The sequence below is a fragment of the Callithrix jacchus genome, chromosome 6, assembly GCF_049354715.1.
Source record: "Callithrix jacchus isolate 240 chromosome 6, calJac240_pri, whole genome shotgun sequence".
NCBI classification, from domain to species: domain Eukaryota; kingdom Metazoa; phylum Chordata; class Mammalia; order Primates; family Cebidae; genus Callithrix; species Callithrix jacchus.
In genome coordinates, this window is record NC_133507.1 from 97432370 (window position 1) to 97445052 (window position 12683).

Consider the following 12683-nt stretch of genomic DNA (forward strand, 5'->3'; position numbering starts at 1 on the left):
AATTTTAAAAATGGTTACATCTTGAAAATTTCACGAGAAATACATGAGCTGGGAGGAAATATGACCACAGGACTCAGTATTGTGCTGACACATGCTGACAGCACAATGCTAGGTGGTGCCTCTCCAGTTTTGGCTGGAAGGCTGACTTAGCATCAACAGTAAGGAGCTATGTGAGTACTGGCAGTATTTGCCAAAGTGATTGACACACTGAAGAGGGACCTATATGCTTAAATTAAAATCTGGGCTAGAGGTGTATTTCTATGGGACAAAGTCTAAATTTAGCTTTGAATGTATTGTTTTTAGATGTGTAGCATCTGAATATGTATTAGATCGATTCATTTTCAGTAAACACATATAGGGTTCATACTGGCTGTAGAACATTTATTTCAGGTGCAACATGATTAAGATGAGTCATACATCTTTGCTCCAGTCTCAGTCCCCACACTTTTTGGCACCAGGGACTGGTTTCATGGAAGACAATTTTTCCATGGGCTGGGGGTGGAGGTTGGGGAGATGGTTTCAGGATGAAGTTGTTCTACCTCAGATCATCAGGAATTAGATTCTCATTAGGAGCATGCAACCTAGATTCCTCACATGTGCAGTTCACAATAGAGTTTGCGCTCCTATGAGAATCTACTGCAGGCACTGGTCTGACAGGAGGCAGAACTCAGATGGTAATGCTCACTCTTGGCTGACTGCTTACCTCCTGCTGTGCAGCCCCCTTCCTAACAGGCCACAGACCGCTACTGGTCTGCAGCCTGGGGGTGGGGTATCCCTGTCACATAGGTTATCGACTCAGTGATTACTAAGCAGTTTATTAAGCATAAGATAGTTTACTACTAATATAACATGTAAAGTAGAAGAGTCTCCCTAGAAATAGATTATCAATCAAATTTTATCTAAAGGAGAAATCTCTGGGACTACCCTTAGAACTGGGTATGGAAAGTTCTAGGAGAAGAAAAGGGTGGTAAGTAGCAGGAAGGATGAGTAAATTGTGTGCTTAAAAGGCTCAGTCTGTCCACATTGGAAGGTGGTTGAAGAGCTTTCAATTCTGGTCAGAGTTGCTATTTTATGTATTTAGCTTTCAAACTTTATTTTAGCCATTGCTATGGGTTGAATTGTTAATCCCAAAATTTGTATGTCCCCTCTTGCCTCAGAATGTGACTTGAGAGCTCTCTGAATCTTTTCTGATCCTAAGGGCTGCCTGTTTGGTGAATTGTTCTTTGCTCAAATAAACTCTGCTAAAAATAATATGTGAACCTATTAGGAAATAGAGTCTTTGGAGATGTAATTTATCAAGATGAAGCTGTGCTGGAGTCTGAAATAGGGTGAATCCTATCAATGTATGAGGAGAATGTCCTGTGAAGACTGGATTTATACCACTAAGCTAAGGAACCCACCAGAAGCTAGGAGGGAGCCCCAGAGCAGATCCTTCCTACTGCCTTTAGGGACCCCTCAAGGTGGTCTGCTGATACTTTAGTTTCAGATTTCTGGCCTCCAGGACTCTGAGATGATACATTTCTATTGTTCTAAGTCATCCAGGTTGTGTTACTTTGTTACAGCAGCCTTAGAAAACTAATATAGCCATGGAATCTTTGTTCAAATTGCTATATGAAAGCTATCAGAATGGTGGTACTCTAACTGAAGACCAGTTGGGGAGAAAATGGGGAGATGAACTCATATATCCCCATCACGTGTACAAATGGTTCCCTTCCTTTTGCTCCCCATCGTACTTTAGCCTAGAGTGACCTCTGAGAACAGTTTTCAAGCCATTGTTTAATTTAGGAGGCTCATTATGTGTGCTGTTGGATTTTACTTGCCATTCCAGTCAAGCTTTTCTTTCACAGTCATTCCAACTTGCTTGTACTTAGCCAAGAGCAAACAGAAAGGAGAGAGCATATTTTAAATTTCCTAAAGGACAAGTGTCTGATTTTTGTTTGGACCAGTATTACTCTCTCTGGCTACCCATATCCTCTTTCGTTTAGAAGCACACCTACCCTTTAGTGGAAATATATTTTTGTGATACAAAATGCATTGTATCATGTAGCAACCTTATCACTGTGCCTGTCTCTGCCATGTTCCACTTTTTTCAAATGCTTACTTTTTAAAAAATCTAACAACTTTATTCAATCATTTTAAATGCTATTTACTGTATAAAGCCTTCTTTAACTACCATGAGCCTCATTGACTTTTCTCCCCTCTAAATCCTTTCAAAACTTATAGGAACATGCCAGTGGTTCTCACTGACCCTGCCTATTCAACTTAATGATGGAATGTGTTGCCTTACAGAGTGGGACTGCCCTCCCTAGAGATTGTTTGTAAGGTCTTTGTATTCATTTCCTATTGATGCCATAGCAAAGCGTCCACATTTAGCAGCTGAAAGCAATGGATATATGGTATCTCACAGTTCTATAGGCCAACAGTTTGGGATGCCTTGACTGGTTTCTCTGTTCTAGGTCTCCTAAGGCTGAAATCAAGTTTTGGCCTGCTGGGCTGTTATCTGGAGGCTCTGGGAAGCATTCCCTTTCAGATTCATTCAGGGCATTGGCAGAATCTGGTTCCCTGAAGTTGCAGAGCTGAGGGCTTATTTTGTTTCAGCTCGGGCCAACCTCACCTCCTAAAGGCCTCTCTTCAGTCCTTGATGTAATCCCTACGTCTCAGAGCCAACCCTGGGCACACTGAGTCCCTCTCATGCTTGGAATCTGACTTATCCTTTTGCTGCATCTCTCTGTCTCCAGCCAGAGAAATTGTCTGCTTTTAAGGGCTTCTAGATTAGACTGGCCTCACCTTTATAGTCCAAAACAATCTTCCTGTTTTAAAGTCAGTAACCTTAATAACATCTGCAAAACCACTTTTGCCAAACTCACATTTTCTAGGGATTAGGGTGTGGACAACTTTGGTGGGCCATTGTTCCATCTACTCTAGTTAAGAACAAAAGCCATGCATTGCATTTCTTCCTTATTCTCTCTCCCTTTTGTCCCTAGCACCAGTGCCCAGAACAGTAGGTTCTTGGTAACTTTAGTTGATGAGTGATTAATTGAATGATGGATAATCAGTGAGGCATGATTTTGTGTTATTTAACCAGTGACATCTAAATTATCTTTGGAAAGATTGTTTTGTTAACTGAATATAAGGCAGATTGAAACCACACTCTAGAGGTGTCTAGACTAGCAAGTATTGGAGATAACTTAGAAATGAGGCAATGGTTACGTAACTCTGGGATTGTTGGGTAAGTGGAGAGTAGAGAAGCATCATTCTGAGGCATGACTAGGACGCCTGGATGCTACTCTTAGAGTAGGTGGCCCCTTGTTTATGTGTCTGACACAAAATCTCAGTGATATTTTTGAATGAGCAAATGAATGAAAACACCACAATGGATTTTAATTCATAATTCAAAGTGAGTTCAAAAGTTGACGGCTCCATTCTAAAGACTGAAGTGTGTATTGCTATTCATGTTCTTAAAAATAAATAGAAGAACATTTGTTATCATCTTGGATTTCCCCAAACACTCCAAAATAATTGTCTGCAGGCAGCAGTTTGTTTTCTTCATATTTGCCCACATTACCTGTTTCTGCAACTGCATCCAACATACTGAGATTAAAGAACACAATGACAGCAAATATACTCAGCACTCACCTCAAATAGATTCCAGTGAAAACCTTTCTAGCCAAGAGCAAATAGAAAGGAGAGCGCATATTTGAAATTTCCTAAAGGACAAGTGTCTGATTTTTGTTTGGACCAGTATTACTCTCTCTGGCTACCCGTATCCTCCTTCGTTTAGAAGCACACCTACCCTTTAGTGGAAATATATTTTTATGATACAAAATGCATTGTATCATGTAGCAACCTTATTACTACTACCCTCACTGTTTCATGAGGTAAAGAATTAACTAGTGGACCAGCAGTTATATGGGGTTATATGGGGTAATTCATAAGGCAAATTCTCAGTTGGAAAAAGTACCTTAATTTATTAGATTACATGGATTTTTAAATGAAAACATTAATTTGAGTAAGCATTCCCATTAATAGGGCATGTTTAATGATGGTGTTTACCACTGCTCTATAATTAACATGAAGTCTTTCTCTTCTGTGCAGTTTCTTTTTTATGCACTATCCCAGTGGTTCTCAAAGTGAGTGCCAAATGCAAAGCCACTAATATTTGAGGCACCTAAAGTGATGATTAAATATAGAAATTTGGGGGCATATCTAAATCTTCTGAGTTATAGTCTCTGAGAGTTTATTGTGAAAAAAAAAGAAAAGCAAAAAGCTCCTTAGAAACAAACAAAATCTCCACAAAAGAAAGTGTGAAAGCCATTAATCAAAGCGCAGGATGCATTGCTCTTTTCCTAACACTCAATAAGATTTGCTAAAAATAGAGCCTCCTGCCCCCTTTGAAATCTATCAACCCCATGCAGATGGGAATCCTTGCCTCTACATATTAATGCCCCCAATAGGAGCACAGTAATTACTCGTTCTTCACAGACTGCCTTTTTGTAGGCAGTGGAGATACTCGCTGAAGAAGGATGTAGCAGATGCCTATTATTGCACTGTGCCAATGACTGCGCCTAAGGTTTGGAGGATAGAAGAAAGTAGACAACCATTTGATAGGCTCTCTGGTTACCTACAGCCTGATTTGAGAGATAAGATATGCATATATTCAAAATCAATAAAATTGGTAGATTCCAGATGTGCAGTATAGAAAATAGTATTTGAGGCAAAATGAAATTACTGTGGGTTGGCATTGTGGTGGGAACAGGGCAGAAGCTAAGTTCTGAGAGACATGAGCAAAAATAAGTGACATGCTGTTTTTTGTTTGTTTGTTTGTTTTTGAGACTGAGTTTCACTCTTGTTACCCAGGCTGGAGTGCAATGGCGCGATCTTGGCTCACCACAACCTCCGCCTCCTGGGTTCAGGCAATTCTCCTGCCTCAGCCTCCCGAGTAGCTGGGATTACAGGCACGTGCCACCATGCCCAGCTAATTTTTTATATTTTTAGTAGAGATGGGGTTTCACCAGGTTGACCAGGATGGTCTCAATCTTTTGACCTCGTGATCCACCCACCTTGGCCTCCCAAAGTGCTGGGATTACAGGCTTGAGCCACTGTGCCCGGCCTAGCATGCTGTTTTAAACAAGGGACATAGTACGGTACAGAGTTGGAGATACTCAGAATGCAAGGTATAGGTGAACAGCACCTGGAGGGGAGAGTTCATATGAGGGAATGGTAAGATTAGGTTGGGAAGCTAAGTTGGGACCAGCTTATGAAGGATCTTGTATGCAAACCCTAAAAAGTCTGACTCATGTTCATTGAGTAATAAGAAGCCATTGAATAGAGGCAAAGTCATGATCAGAGATTTAAGATATAAGATGGATTAGAGGAGAGATTGGAGGCAAGTAAGCAGGTTAGAAGGCTAATACCCAATTATTCAGATCACAGATAATAGAAACAGGGAGCAGAGTTGTGGAAATGGGAAGGGAGAAAAAGAGAGAGATGCAAGCATTGTTGTAGAAGGTGAACCAATACTCAGTGTGTTAGCAGTGAATCTTTGCTTGAGTGGAGCAAAGTGTTAGAGAAAGAAACTGAAATTTGGAGTCTGGAAACAATGTGTATGAAAGGCATATACAATTATTAAGATTTCATATGAATTTTAATTTATTCATTTTCTCAGCACATATTTTTGGGCTACCTGGAAGATACCTGGAACATGCTGTGTTAGGCTCTGGAAGTAAAAAAACAAAATAGATATACTTTCTGCTAAAGGGCTTCCAGAATCATAGAAAACCCAGAAATCTGGACCAGCAATTACAAGAAGTCAAAAACTGATGCTGAGCTTATGCATTTGGGTACCCGGGAGAAAGTGACACTATTAATCATGAGAGGGAACAAGGCGGGTGCCATAGGCTTAAAAAGAAAGCAGAGAAAGTGACTTTTCATTTCTAACTTAAGGTACATTGTACCAGTGAGTAGTCCATCAGGAAATAGATGACACATCTGAAATAGGTTAATTCAACAAGGGTTTACTGCACAGGGACTGTTTACAAAGGTGTCGAAATAGACAAGAGAGTGCAGAAACGAGGGATTTTGTAGCAGTCGAACTGTCGTGGACATGTCTGAAGAGATGTGTAGGGAATGGGGAGCAGTTACTGGAACCTGGAGGGATGGGGGTCTTTGTATTAGTAAGGGTTCTCCACAGAAACAGAGCCAATTGGATGTGTGTGCACACATAGAAAAAGGGACTTATTTCAGCTCACAAGATTGCAGAGGCTTGGTAAGTCCAAATCTGCAGGGTAGGTCAGTAGGCTGGAGAACCAGGGAAGAATTGCAACTTGATTTTAATTGATTCTAAAGACAGTCTGCTGGCAGAATTCCTTCTTCCTGGTCGGTCAGTCTTTTTCTATGAAGACATTCACCTGATTGGTTGCGGCCCACCCACATTATAGAGGGTGATCTGCTTTACTCAAAGTCTACTGGTTTAAATGTTAACATCTTCTAAAAATACCCGCACAGAGAAAGAGATTTATTTTGGCTCACATGATCGCAGAGGCTTGGTAAGTCCAAAATCTGCAGGGTAGGTCAGTAGGCTGGAGAACCAAATATCTGGGTACTGTGGTCTGGCCAATTTGACACTTAACTCTGGCATGTACTCTGTCCTGTGCTGCTTGTGGGTTCAAAGACCTAAGAGAGAACGGTGGGAGATAAAGAAAGACACAACCATAACACAGAGAAAGCTGGGCCAGATGGTCCGAGAGAGTGAGGATGTCAGTCTCTCCGGCCCCGACCTGTCTCATGGTACTTTATTTTATATGTTCACAAAGCACATAGCAGAGGGAGGGTACAGTTACTTAGAACAGCCTGTGGTTATTCTCCTACTCCAGTTAACATACTTCAGCTAAGAAACTATCTTGCAGCAAGGTCAGTGAAATCTGGTTATCTCTCTAGGCCTGTCTGCTCCACCCGAGACATACACATCCTCCTATTATGGTTTCACTTCCCTGGAGTTCACCCAAAGTTCACAGCAGCCTTGCTGCTGATTCCTCCGGAGCGGGTGGGCTACTCTGGCTCTCTACACATAATGTTAACCACCACAGCATTGTAGAGTGGGTCACCTTGAGAGAAGCACAGACTTTTGGTAGACGTAACTCAGTAACCTTCCAGGAAGGGAGCTGTGGCAGGCGTTCTCAAAGTGGGGCCCTGGCCACCAGCATCAACATCACCCGGGAACTTGTTAAAAGTGCAGATTCTCAGCCCTACCCCAGCAGTACTGAATCAGAAATGCCAGGAGTGGGGCCCAGCAATTTCTGCTAATAGGCCTTCACCCATGTGATTTTGAGGTATGCTAAAGTTTAGGAGCCATCGAGTCAGGTGAATAAAACTCCTCCATCCCTGGTCCTTCCTCTGTTGAGCTCCTCCTAGGTCAGTCCTCACAGGAAGCCAGAGGCAGAAAATAGCTTTTTTAATAAGGGCACAAACATCAGCCTCCCAGGGCTGGAATCAGGGTGGGAGTGGGTAAAGAAGGGTCAGGAAAAGCAAGCAGAAGGCATTCTGCTCCTGCATTAGGGGATATATAGACCAGGAAGTACCTCACACAGACATAATGGTTCAAATCTTAGAGTAGATGAAATTGCCAAAGCAGGCTGTAAGAGGAAAGAAAAGTGGCCCAGATATAGATTCTAAGTGTATAATATACAGGTTTAAGCAGTGGGAAACATCTGTGATTTCTCTTCTAAGATCACATTATATTTTGAGCTCTCACTGCTGAACTGAACTGGCTTTTTGACTGGTCAAGACTATAAGTCAGAGTCCTTAATTTCCCAAATAGAATACTCCCTCTGATGTCTGCATGTCTGGCATATAAAGCATATGCATCCCTCTTTCATCCACAACACACAGCCTATCTACCATTGTGACACTCATCAGAGAATTCAACCATGAATCAATTGCAGTCCAGCACTTATCAAAGTCTTTCTTGAGATATCTGGTCTTCCAGAGAGTATGTCTAATAAGGAAGCGATTCCTCTGTTACTGTAAGTGTTATCGCCATGGTAAGTTATAGATTCAGCATGTCAAATACCTAAGCCATATTATTTCAGCCCATCTTAGAAGTGACTTTACTGAGTTAACATTTATGTTATACCTTCAGCTCACATGGGTTGCTGTAACAGTACTAATAACAACTTGAAGAGCTTTTCTATATCATGTATTGATTGTTTAATAAAATCTTACTGATTATGCTTTCTGCACCAGTGCTCACCAGAGCTGGCTTTAAGACATGGTGGGCCTTAGAAGATGCATACGAATCCACCAGTTAAACAAAGGGGAAAGGGATGTGTTGGGAGGGGAAGGTGTTCTAAGACCAAGGAAAAGAACAGTAGGAAAGCATGGAGATATGCCAGGAGCACAGCGGGCACAGAAGAGAGTGTTTAGAGATAGGACTGGATTGACAGCTGAAGGCTTTGTATTGTACACCCGTGGGTTTGAACTTTATCCTGAAGGTAGAAGGGGAGCATTAAGGGCTTTGTGATCCCAGGATTAACCTGAATAGATTTGAGTGAATAAGGTTTGGTATTTTGTAACTATTAAATGAGTTTATTTTACAACTTTAAGAAAAATAAGTAGTCTTTATTTTTTAGAGAAGTTTTAAGTTTACAGAAAAGCAGAAACTACAGAAAGTTCTCATATTAACTGTTCCACTCTAACCCCCAATACAGTTTCTCAGGACCATGATTAACATCTTGCATTAATATGGTACATTTGCTACAATGAATGAAGCCATATTGCTCCACTATTATTGACTAAACTCTATCATTTATATGAGGGTTCACTTTTGTGTTATACAGTTCTGTAGGGTTCAACAAATGTATAAAAATGTCATATACACATCATGATAGTAGCACACAGAATTGTTTCTGCCCCAAAAACATTTCACATGCTACCTGTTCATCCATGCCCCCCAGCTCTGAACCCTTGGAAACCACTGATCATTTTACTGTCTTTGTGGTTTTACCTTTGCCAGAACTTTATATACAGTGATGCATTGCTTAACAACAGGGATACATTCTGTGAAATGCATCATTAGGCAATCTTGGCATTGCATGAACATCACAGAGTATACTTACAGAGACCTAGTGGTACAGTCTATTCTACTCTATGCCTAAGCCATATGATATGGCCTTATGTTCCTATGCTGTAAACCTGTACAGCATGTTACTGTGCTGAATATCATAGCCAATGGTAACACAATGGCAAGTGTTTGTGTATCTAAACAGAAAAAGGTACAGTAAAAATTATAGTATTATAATCTCATGGAATCACTGCTGTGTAGGTGGTCAGTCATTGACTAAAACTTTGTTATACGGCACATGACTATACTTGGAATCATACAGTATGGAGCCTTTTCACTAAGCAGCATATACTCCAGGTTCTTCTATGTCTTTGTTATGGCTTGATAGCTCATTCCTTTATATCGCTGAATAATATTTCATTGCAGGATGTATCACAGTCTGTTTATTCATTCATCTGAAGGGGAGAAATTATAGTTTTTCTTCAGTATTCGTAAATTTGTAGTTGGGAGACTCCTGCAACCAAAGACAGATTAACAAGAAAAACACCCAAGTTTATTAATGCATTCAGTGTACATCTCACAGGAGAAAAGTAACTCGAGGCAGTGGTTCAGAGTTTTATCTTATATAAAATCTTTAACAAAGAGCAATAAATTTTAGAAAAATTACAGGGCAGAGGAAAGTAGTTTCAGGCTTCCAAAGGTAGGAAAACAGTGGCAAAGTAAAGTGTGCTAAGATTCCTCTGGTGCCATCCCTAACTTGGTAAAGACTGTCTGAAGTAAGGGGAAATTTATATCCTGTCTTTAGGTGGGATGTAGGAGAAGATAGAAAGACCCCTTGTCTTTGTAATTATTTGTTCTGCTTTTTGGTAAACAGTGGGAAGGCAGAGAGCTACCCTGCATTTTATTTGTCTTTGTCTCAATAATCCTACATATTTTGGGGAGAAATATTCTGGTTTCCTTCATATCTAGTAAAGAATGTCTTGGTTCCTATAAAGCTTCTGCAGTTATGAATATGGGTGCTATAAACATTTATGTGCAGGTTTTGTTTGTTTGTTTGCTTTTGAGATGGGTTCTTACCTTACTGTGTCACCTAGGCTGGTCTTGAACTCCTGGCCTCAAGTGATCCTCCCACCTCAACCTCCTGAGTAGCTATAATTACAGGTACACACCACTGCTCCCAGCCATGTGCAGGTTTTTTTGTGTGGATGTAAATTTAGAACATATTTGGATAAATAACTAGAATTATTATTGCTGGATCATATAAAAGCCTATGTTTCGCTTTGTAAGAAATTGCCAAATTGTTTTCTAATCTAGCTGTACCATTTTACATTTTCACCAGCAGTGAATGTGAGTTCCTGTTGCTCCACATCCTCATCAGTATTTGGTGTTGTCAGTGTTTTGGATTTCAGCTATTCTAATACTGTGTAGTGATTTCTCATTGTTTTAATCTCCAGTTCCCTATACTCTTCATATTTTCACTTGCCACCTGCATTCCTTTAGTGAGGTGTCTTTTCAGATCTTTTGATCATTTCTTAACTCAATTTTTTTATTGTTGATTTGTAAGCATTTGCTGTATATTTTGTATGCCCATCTTTTATCAAATATATCTTTTGCAAAGATTTTTTTCAGTTTGTGACTTGTCTTTTATTTTTTTAACAGTGTTTTTCACAGAACAGAAGTTTAAAGTTATTCATTCTAATGAAGTTCAACTTATCAGTTATTTCTTTCAGAGATCATGATTTTGGTGTTGTATCTAAAAAGTCATCACAACACCCAAAGTCACCTAGATTTTCTTCTGTTTTTGTTTTTAAACTTTTTATTGAAATATAATGTACATACAGAAAATTCATATATTGGTAAACTCACTGAACTTTCACAAATTCACCTGTGATTCAGCACCCAAACCAACAAATAGCATATTACTAGTACCCTAGAAGTTCATCTCTAGTCACCTAACCAAATCCCCTTCTGTAGACACCTAATGACATGGATGACTTTTGCCTGTTTCTCTTTAATGTAAAGTGAGATCATGCGGTATGTACTCTTCTCACCCAGCATTGTGAGATTCATCTGTATTGTTGCATGTAGTTGTAGTCTGTTCATTGCTGTATGCTATTTCAGTGTTTGAGTATTCTATAATTTATTTATGTTGATGGACATTTGGGTTGTTTCCAGTTTGAGGCTCTTATAAATAATGCTGTTGGTATATGCCTTTAGGTGAGCATATGTACACGTATGGTAAACATATGTACCTAGACTGGAACTGCTGTGTTACAGGTGATGTATATATTCAGCTTTAATCAGATACTGCCAGATGTTTTTTCCAAAATAGTTGCACCAATTTAAACTCCCATCAGCAAACCAATTTATTTTAAAATGTCAAAGCTTTCTTTCTCCCTAAATAATAATGCTCTAGGAAAGCATGAAAAAGGAGTTAAAAATATAGATGAAGTCCTCACCAGACAGAAAGTAGAACTACATGCTCCTTTGAAAAGGGGCAAAGAAAGAGGTAGAAAACCAGTATAAGATATGAGACTCAGCCCCAACCCAGTCAGAAGTCCTGAAGGTAAAGAATGCCTTGTATTAGTTCCCCCTTATCTTCAGCAGATATGCTCCATTCAGACCCACAGTGGATGCCAGAAACTGTGGACTGTACTGGATCCTATATATACTATGCTTGTTTCATCTGATAACCCAGATGACAACTGTGACTGACAGGCAGGTATCCACTATAGTGTGGATACACTAGGATGATATATGTCCTGGGTGGGACAGAGCTGGACTGTGCATGATTTCATCATGCTATTCAGAAAGGTGTACAATTTAAAAGTTATACATTGCTTATTTCTGGAATTTTCCATTTTTTATTTTGGACCACAGTTGACCTTGTGTAACTAGAATCATAGGTAAGGAGATACTATGGTATTGAATATACTTGTCCCTTTAAGTACTTGAAGAAATCCTGTTGTTTCTGTTATTAAGCTAGCAGTTTGTAATCACCCTCCCTATCAAGGCTAACAGTGAATAAACAGTTGATTGGAAGATTGTGCTAAAAACTGATATCCATCTGGGGGTGAGGGTGGGGCAAGAATGGAATAGAGATAGCAAATGCTCAGTCATTTGTTTGAAGGAATGTTAACATAGAACAGATACTTTATAGTTTGAACTACAGAGACACAAAATAGAATGATTTACAACAATAATCTCACTTAAGTAGTGGGCATGGACTAGATTTTAAGTATCTTCAGGACAGGAAACCTGTCTTAGTCTGAACTGAATGCCAATGCCTATTGAGTGTCTGGCAAGAAGTAATTACTAAATAGTTAATGAATGAATAATTAGTGAGAGCAGTGTGATGTATTAGGATTAAGAAAACAAATCACCATTTCAGAAGGTGAGATAATCAAGGAACATATGTAGAAGAAAAAATTGGGGCGTCATTGTAGCTAAGAGTTAGATAAGAGTCATTAATTGATCCAAGATAGGTATTTGTTTCCTGCACGTTATGTGCAAGTTGACAAGCAAATGAGAGGCTCTCAGTAGAGAAGAGCTGTTTGTGTGATGGGGGTGGGATGGGGATAGGAGTGGTACTCCATGTAGGAAAGTAGGGGCCAACAGAGAGCAC

The 12683-nt window shown here is 39.8% G+C and overlaps 1 protein-coding gene across 7 annotated transcripts in view; it reads left to right on the plus strand.

Annotated features, from left to right (window-relative positions):
* Positions 1-12683, plus strand: part of NCKAP5 (NCK associated protein 5) — a 1002432-nt gene that overhangs the window by 493374 nt on the left and 496375 nt on the right. The window lies entirely within an intron of this gene.